Source organism: Triticum dicoccoides, chromosome 3A, assembly GCF_002162155.2.
Source record: "Triticum dicoccoides isolate Atlit2015 ecotype Zavitan chromosome 3A, WEW_v2.0, whole genome shotgun sequence".
Lineage (NCBI taxonomy): Eukaryota > Viridiplantae > Streptophyta > Magnoliopsida > Poales > Poaceae > Triticum > Triticum dicoccoides.
Genome location: NC_041384.1, coordinates 659,662,433 through 659,670,319, shown reverse-complemented (window position 1 = coordinate 659,670,319; position 7,887 = coordinate 659,662,433). Strand labels below are relative to the sequence as shown.

General features: G+C 51.3%; 1 pseudogene; it reads left to right on the top strand.

Annotated features, from left to right (window-relative positions):
- Positions 1 to 1,634, top strand: part of LOC119272608 — a 41,306-nt pseudogene extending 39,672 nt beyond the window's left edge.
- Positions 1,635 to 7,887: the final 6,253 nt, after the last annotated feature.

The following is a 7,887-nucleotide window of genomic DNA, read 5'->3' as shown; positions in this document are numbered from 1 at the left end:
AACATAGATGTATACTGGAGTATTTAAAACATCAAAACATATGTGTATCATATGGAGTATATGTTTCAATACACATAAATTTTAAAACTTGTATTTGAAAAAATGTTAATCTGGACATGTTGTGTTGATTAACATTTTTTTAAATACAAGTTTTTGAAACTTTTTAAAATGTCGCATACCTTTTTTGTAACACATAAATATTTTTTGAATGTCACAAACACAAGAATATAAATTGTTTTCTTACATCTGGACGTGTTGTGTTGTCGGTGGTAATCTTAGTTAACCTTGACCACAAGGTCACATGGTCGAGCCACGGTGCTCATTTTTTCCGTGTTACATTTCTTGTAAAATTTATTTTCAGTCAATGTTTATATGATACAGAAATTAGTCGTGCTATATAGACATGAATAGTCAATAGTCTGGTAGTTGTACACGTGAGACTACTAGGGCACGTTGCAGCTTCAAAACCCCATATCGCTTGCTTTTTAATTTTATTTTTAGGGGCTTAATACGAAAATAAAAAAAGGCAAAGGCTTCTCTGCAGATTTAGATGCTACAGCGGATGACAGTGGGCCCTGGCCACACTGGAATGCCACATAGGCCATGGATACGTTCGTGTACATGAAATGTGACCGTATATGAATGCTCGTGCAAGTTTGATGACCAGAAACACGTATTTTACAAGTTTGTGCACCAAACTGACCATCGCGTGCAAGTTCTACGACTTCGGATGTATTTACCTCTTTCTCGTACGGTAGATGTCTCCGACCACTTAACTTTAAGGAGAAAACATGTTTACTGTTTAAACTTGTTATAGAGTCTTACCACTCTTACCGTATTTGTCTGATTTTTCTTGGTTCATGTGATATCCTGTCTACTTACATATTTGTCTCTGCAAGTGCCACTCACTAAAGAGTATTCGGCTCATCGGTACCATGTAGTTTTGGGATTTTTGGGATGATGAGGACGTAGTAATTAAGCTTGCAGCTAAATGTCCAATGCTACAAGAGATAGAGTGCTCTCATCAGAAGCAGCCATGGCATTTTTTCACGAGGATCGGCGCAGCGCGCCCAGAGTTGAAACGTCTAAGAGTCCGTTATCCTTGGTTCGACTCAGTATCAATATTGATGGATGAAGGCGAGGAGGAGGAGGAGTCTGATGAGGCCTGGGAGGCGAGACAGAATCAGGAGGCCTTTGCCATAGCAGAGAGCTTGCATGAGTTGCGGCTCCTTCAGATGGCAGGCTATGGCCTGACCAACAAAGGGGTATACGCCATCCTCGAAGGCTGCCCCCACCTTGAGTTCCTCGACCTTAGAGAATGCCTCCACATCGAAGTTAACGCTGAACTCCAAGCTCGCTGTGCCAATATCAGGCATGTCCAGCTGCCAGGAGTAGGGCCTTATGTTCCGTGCCCCGAACTCCATACTATCGAGGCGGATGAAGGTGAAGTGATCGAGATGGATGATCTCTATGAAACGGAGGCTCGCTCTCTGCGCAACGAGCTAGCGACGGAAAATGATGACTACTACGGCGAGAACTACTGCTGGTATGACTACTCGCTCCCCTCGTCCCCTGGCTCGCCTGTCGTACCGATGTACTCGATGGATGATCCCAGATACTACTGGGAGCTGTAAACAGATGCAGCTGGGCCATGTTCAGTAGTTCAAGTCACTGTCTTGGTGTTTCTCGATTCTGAATATTTGGTGTGTAGCTCTGCAGGAAGGCTTTTGATGTACAAAAATCCAATGGTGCTTTTGAACCATCTGCCTCTAGTGTGCGTTTTACTAGCTTTTGTAATATTTGGACAGACTGCTTGTTGCAAGTGTCTAATACTCCCTGAGATGTTTTAGATATTTCAATATGGATTACATACTGAAATGAGTGAACAAACTCACTAAAACATACTCCCTCTAAAGAAATATAAGAGCATGTAGATCACGCTCTTATATTTCTTTACGGAGAGAGTACGTATCTATAATTCTATATACATTCAATTCAAAAAAAATTAGAACATCTTATGATTATGAACGGAGGGAGTAGTAGTTAACATTCATGACTTGTCAAAAACGTCCAATGAGAATGGAGATCGAGAGGTACATGAAATCCATCCTCTGGTCACAGCAGCTTAGCAATTGGGCTTTGGCTTGCCTCACCCGACTGTATTTCCCTGGGTTAAAGGAAAATGAAATACATCGTCTGGTCACAGCAGATTAGCAAAAAAGCAATTGGTACCACTAATAAAAAAGCAATTTTTTTGACGAAAAGGCAGGGCCTCTGGTCACAGCAGCTTAGCAATTGGGCTTCACCCGACCATATTTCCCCTGAGTTAAAAAAAGAAAAGATAGAAAATTTTGCTTTTCAGTACCATGCTCTGCAGCACTGAAAGTATGAGCCCACCTTCTCCTGAACATTTTTCTGAAAGAAAAGGCAGATCATTGTCTATCTTATGCATTCAAAACGGGCAGAAGCCCGGGTGACCAGAGGCCAATTACCTGGGTAAAGTTTTGATGGAAACAAAGAGCTTCCAAGGAAAGTTGCAGAAGGAGAAGGAGATATTACTCAAAAAAAAGGAGAAGGAGATGGCGGAGGAGAGAGAGTTACAGAAGGTTGATAAATCAACAACGAAGCCTATTAGCCCATGAAAGAAGCATGCGTCTCCTTCTCCAACTGTCTCCTTGCTCGATGTCTCCATAGTTTGAGCATATCTACAGTAGTGTGGCATAGCACCATCGGTGACCAAACTTTGTTGTTGAAGGTACGATCATTCGTGCCATAGAGCCATTGCACACGCAGCAAAGAGCACACACCATAGCTGACCAAAGTAGTTTCGCTCTGCAATGGTCTGAACAAAAGCTGAAATATCTGCAGCTCCGGTAGCGCCATCCCTAAGGCCCAGCCTTCCCCAGAGTTCTCCACCGAGCCGGCATCTCAAAATAATGTGGCTGATGGATTCAGTAGCAGGGCATAGAGCACAGTCCGCGACAGGAGATATGGTAGTCCAATGCTTGCGAGTCATATTGTCTCTGGTGTTTAAACGCCCTTGAAAGGCAAGCCGCGGGAAAACCTTGTGCCTTAAGGGATTATGGCATTCCAAACATAGCTGCCATACTGCTAGGTGACACCTCTGAATGTCAAAAGGTTGTAGAAGAAGGTGCTGAGGTCTGAACATCGCATGGATGGCAGGCGCTTGTCTAGGTTGCTGTTGATGAATTGAATTGCATGTAAACAAAGCACTAGCTGATTACGTTCAGAGCTAGCCAAAGGAGAGAGATTCGGGCGCAGTTTGAGCGTCCATCTGCCTTGCGTGAACCGGGAAGAAACATTGCAATAGGGGTCTCTAGCAAAAGAGTAGAGGGTAGGGAAGGCGATATGCAACCGACCCATTGACGACCATTTATCGTGCCAGAAAGAGATAAGAGAATCATTCCCCCCCAAGAGCAGGAGGAGGATTGTAGGACCAAATGAATGCATGATTTAATTGTCTTCCAAATGACGGTGTCACAGCTTGAACTGGCTAAGGGTGTCCTCTGTCGGCACTACCTTTGAGCAAACCATTGATAGCAGGGGATGTCATTGTCCTTTAGGATTTTTGCGGCGAACTTGCAGATCATAACAGTGTTGTGAGCTCTGACATCCCTAATATCCAGACCGCCAGATACCTTGGGGGTGATAACCTTGTGCTCTGAAGTTTTGAAAAAAGAACAAATTATGAAGAGTGGGACATGCTAAAAGTAAAATTAATGAATAAAATCTATGAATCTTTTATCCTACACGAAATAGAGATGACGCAAAGCACATGTGGTTTCTACTTCCGAGCTCAAATGCACCGCCATAAACAGTAAAGCACATGTAGTTTCTACTTCCCAGATGGCGGAGATGGACGCGGGCTCTAGCGACTGCGGCGGCGACCCGCCCCTGCTCGCGCTCGCCGTCCCCTCCGACGCCCTCCCGGGCTCCAGCGCCGCCCCGGTGGCCGAGCTCCCTTGCGCCTCGCATGCTCCTCGCGACGTGCTCGCCCCGCCCCCCTCCCCTCGCCCGTTCACGCCCCCGCCCCCGTGTGCGCTGGGCCGACCTCGCCGATGAGGAGCCGATGTCTCCTCCGGCAGGCCGCCCCTCGCCCCTGTCCGCCGCCTCCCGTCGCTCCGCTGAGCCCAGCCGGGCCGGTGGCTCAGCCCCCCGCGTGTGGGGTTCGGCCGCCGGCTCGCGGCCGCAGCGGACGCCGCCGCCGCCCTCGAGCTTGACTCGGGCGGGTGGGACTCAAGGCGCGGCCTTGCGTGTGGGAGGGGGTCGTCGCCGCCGGCTGCGATTGTGGGGGGTGGTTGGCCGCTCCGACCAGGGCCGGGCGCGCTCGTCGTGGCACCGTCCGGTGATCCGCGGTGCCTCGATATCTCCGCCCCCGCCTGCGGCTCACCGTGATCTGCTGTCCGCGGCTCTGGCTGCCCGCGCGTCGCCCTTCCGCCCCTTCATCGCGTCTTTTGGATCCTCCTCGTTGTGCTTCCGCGCCTCCATTTCCCGGCGTCGGCCGTGGTGGGCCCGTCCGGTCGGGTCGCCGGCGGTGGCGGCGGCGGCGAGCCATGCTCCTCGGGGGGAAACCCTACGGATCGAGGCTCTCGCTCGCTCGTTGGGCCGCGCCTCGCCCGCGGCAGGCCTCCGAGGCCGCGCCTCGCCTGCGGTTGGCCTGCTGGGCCGCGCCTTGCCTGTGGATGGCATACTGGGCCGCGTCCCGGACAATTTCCGGCTTCCCCGCTCTGGGCCACTGTCCCGCCCGATGGATCGGCCGGCTGGTCCTGGGCCGGCTTCGTGCCCTAGGCTCAGGTCAGGAGGCCTCCCGTCCGCCTCAGTCCCATCCACCGCCGCCTCCCTCGTCCCTGCTCTCTCACCCGTTGCCCCCTGCCTATTCCCTCCTCCTCCGACCGACCTCCCTCGGTGTCCGCCCATCCCCCGCCGCGCCAGGCTATGTCGCGCGAGTGGGACGACGGGGGCATCCCGGCCCAAGCGCCGCTCGGTCGACCGATGCGAGGCTGCGCACCCCTCCCCCGATGCCTTGCGACGGGAGGAGGAACTCCGGCGGGAGCTGCGCGAGCTCCGCGATGGGCGCCGTGATGTGCATTGATCCCTGGCCCACCGCGAACCCCGGGGCAGGTCTCGCTCTCCCCGCCCGACAGCCTCGGGAGACTGGCGCTCGCGGAGGCGTTCGCCGTCTCCGGCCCTGCGGCGCGGCCGCAACCCCTCCCCGGCTCGGTCTGCGCCCCCCCCCCATCCCCTCGCGTCCAAGCTCCTCCGCTTGTCCCCGATGCTAAGAAGTGTTGTTGGGGAACGTTGCAGAAAATTAAAAATTTTCCTACGGTTTCACCAAGATCCATCTATGAGTTCATCTAAGCAACGAGTCAAGGGGAAGAGTTTGCATCTACATACCACTTGTAGATCGAGTGCGGAAGCGTTCAAGGGGATGGTGATGATGGAGTCGTACTCGACGTGATTCGGATCACCGATGACCAAGTGCTGAACGTACAGCACCTCCGCGTTAAACACACGTACGGGACGAACGACGTCTCCTCCGTCTTGATCCAGCAAGGAGGAAGGAGAGGTTGAGGAAGGCAGCTCCAACGGCAGCACGACGGCGTGGTGTAGTTGGTGCAGCAGTACTCCGACAGAGCTTCGCCAAGCACGTACGGAGGAGGAGAGGTGTTGAGGAGGGGAGGGGCTGCGCCTTAAGTTGTGTCCACCAGCCCTCCCATCACCCCTCTATATATAGGAGGAGAGGGGCAAGGGGGCCGGCCCTCTAGGGGAAACCCTAGAGGGGGGCGGCGGCCAAAGGGTGGGGGGCTTGCCCCCCAAGCAAGGGGGGTGCGCCCCCTTTAGGGTTCCCCCCCCCCCCAACCCTAGGCGCATGGGCCCAAGGGGGGGGGGCGCCAAGCCCACTAGGGGCTGGCTGCTATCCCTACGCAGCCCAAGTGGCCCCCCGGGAGGGGTGGTCCCTCCCGGTGGACCCCCGGAACCTCTCCGGTGGTCCCGGTACAATACCGGTATGACCCCGAAACTTTCTGGTGTCCGTTTAACAACTTCCCATATATAAAACTTTACCTCCGGACCATTCCGGAACTCCTTGTCACGTCCGGGATCTCATCCGGGACTCCGAACAACATTTGGTGATCACAGACTTGTCTTCCTGATAACCCTAGCGTCACCGAACCTTAAGTGTGTAGACCCTACGGGTTCGGGAGACATGCAGACATGACCGAGACTCTCCGGTCAATCACCAACAGCGGGATCTGGATACCCATGTTGGCTCCCACATGCTACTCGATGATGTCATCGGATGAACCACGATGTCGAGCATTCAATCAAACCCCGTATACAATTCCCTTTGTCAATCGGTACGTTACTTGCCCGAGACCCGATCGTCGGTATCCCAATACCTTGTTCAGTCTCGTTACCGGCAAGTCACTTTACTCGTACCGTAATGCATGATCCCGTGGCCAACACCTTGGTCACCTTGAGCTCATTATGATGATGCACTACCGAGTGGGCCCAGTGATACCTCTCCGTCATACGGAGTGACAAATCCCAGTCTCGATCCGTGTCAACCCAACAGACACTTTCGGAGATACCTGTAGTGTACCTTTATAATCACCCAGTTACGTTGTGACGTTTGATACACCTAAAGCACTCCTACGGTATCCGGGAGTTACACGATCTCATGGTCGAAGGAAGAGATACTTGACATTGAAAAGCTCTAGCAAACGAACTAACCGACCTTTGTGCTATGCTTAGGATTGGGTCTTGTCCATCACATCATTCTCCTAATGATGTGATCCCGTTATCAACGACATCCAATGTCCATAGCCAGGAAACCATGACTATCTGTTGATCACAACGAGCTAGTCAACTAGAGGCTCACTAGGGACATATTGTGGTCTATGTATTCACACGTGTATTACGATTTCCGGATAATACAATTATAGCATGAATAAAAGACTATTATCATGAACAAAGAAATATAATAATAATACTTTTATTATTGCCTCTAGGGCATATTTCCAACAGTCTCTCACTTGCACTAGAGTCAATAATCTAGTTACATTGTGATGAATCGAACACCCATAGAGTTCTGGTGCTGATCATGTTTCGCTCGCGAGAGAGGTTTAGTCAACGGATCTGCGACATTCAGATTCGTATGTACTTTGCAAATTTCTATGTCTCCATCTTGAACATTTTCACGGATGGAGTTGAAACGACGCTTGATGTGCCTGGTCTTCCTGTGAAATCTGGGCTCCTTCGCAAGGGCAATAGCTCCAGTATTGTCACAGAAAAGTTTGATCGGCCCCGACGCATTGGGTATGACTCCTAGGTCGGTGATGAACTCCTTCACCCAAATAGCTTCATGCGCTGCCTCCGAGGCTGCCATGTACTCCGCTTCACATGTAGATCCCGCCACGACGCTCTGCTTGCAGCTGCACCAGCTTACTGCTCCACCATTCAACATATACACGTATCCGGTTTGTGACTTAGAGTCATCCAGATCTGTGTCGAAGCTAGCGTCGACGTAACCCTTTACGACGAGCTCTTCGTCACCTCCATAAACGAGAAACATGTCCTTTGTCCTTTTCAGGTACTTCAGGATATTCTTGACCGCTGCCCAGTGTTCCTTGCCGGGATTACTTTGGTACCTTCCTACCAAACTTACGGCAAGGTTTACATCAGGTCTGGTACACAGCATGGCATACATAATAGATCCTATGGCTGAAGCATAGGGGATGACACTCATCTCTTCTATATCTTTTGCCGTGGTCGGGCATTGAGCCGAGCTCAATCTCACACCTTGCAATACAGGCAAGAACCCTTTCTTGGATTGATCCATTTTGAACTTCTTCAAAATCTTATCAA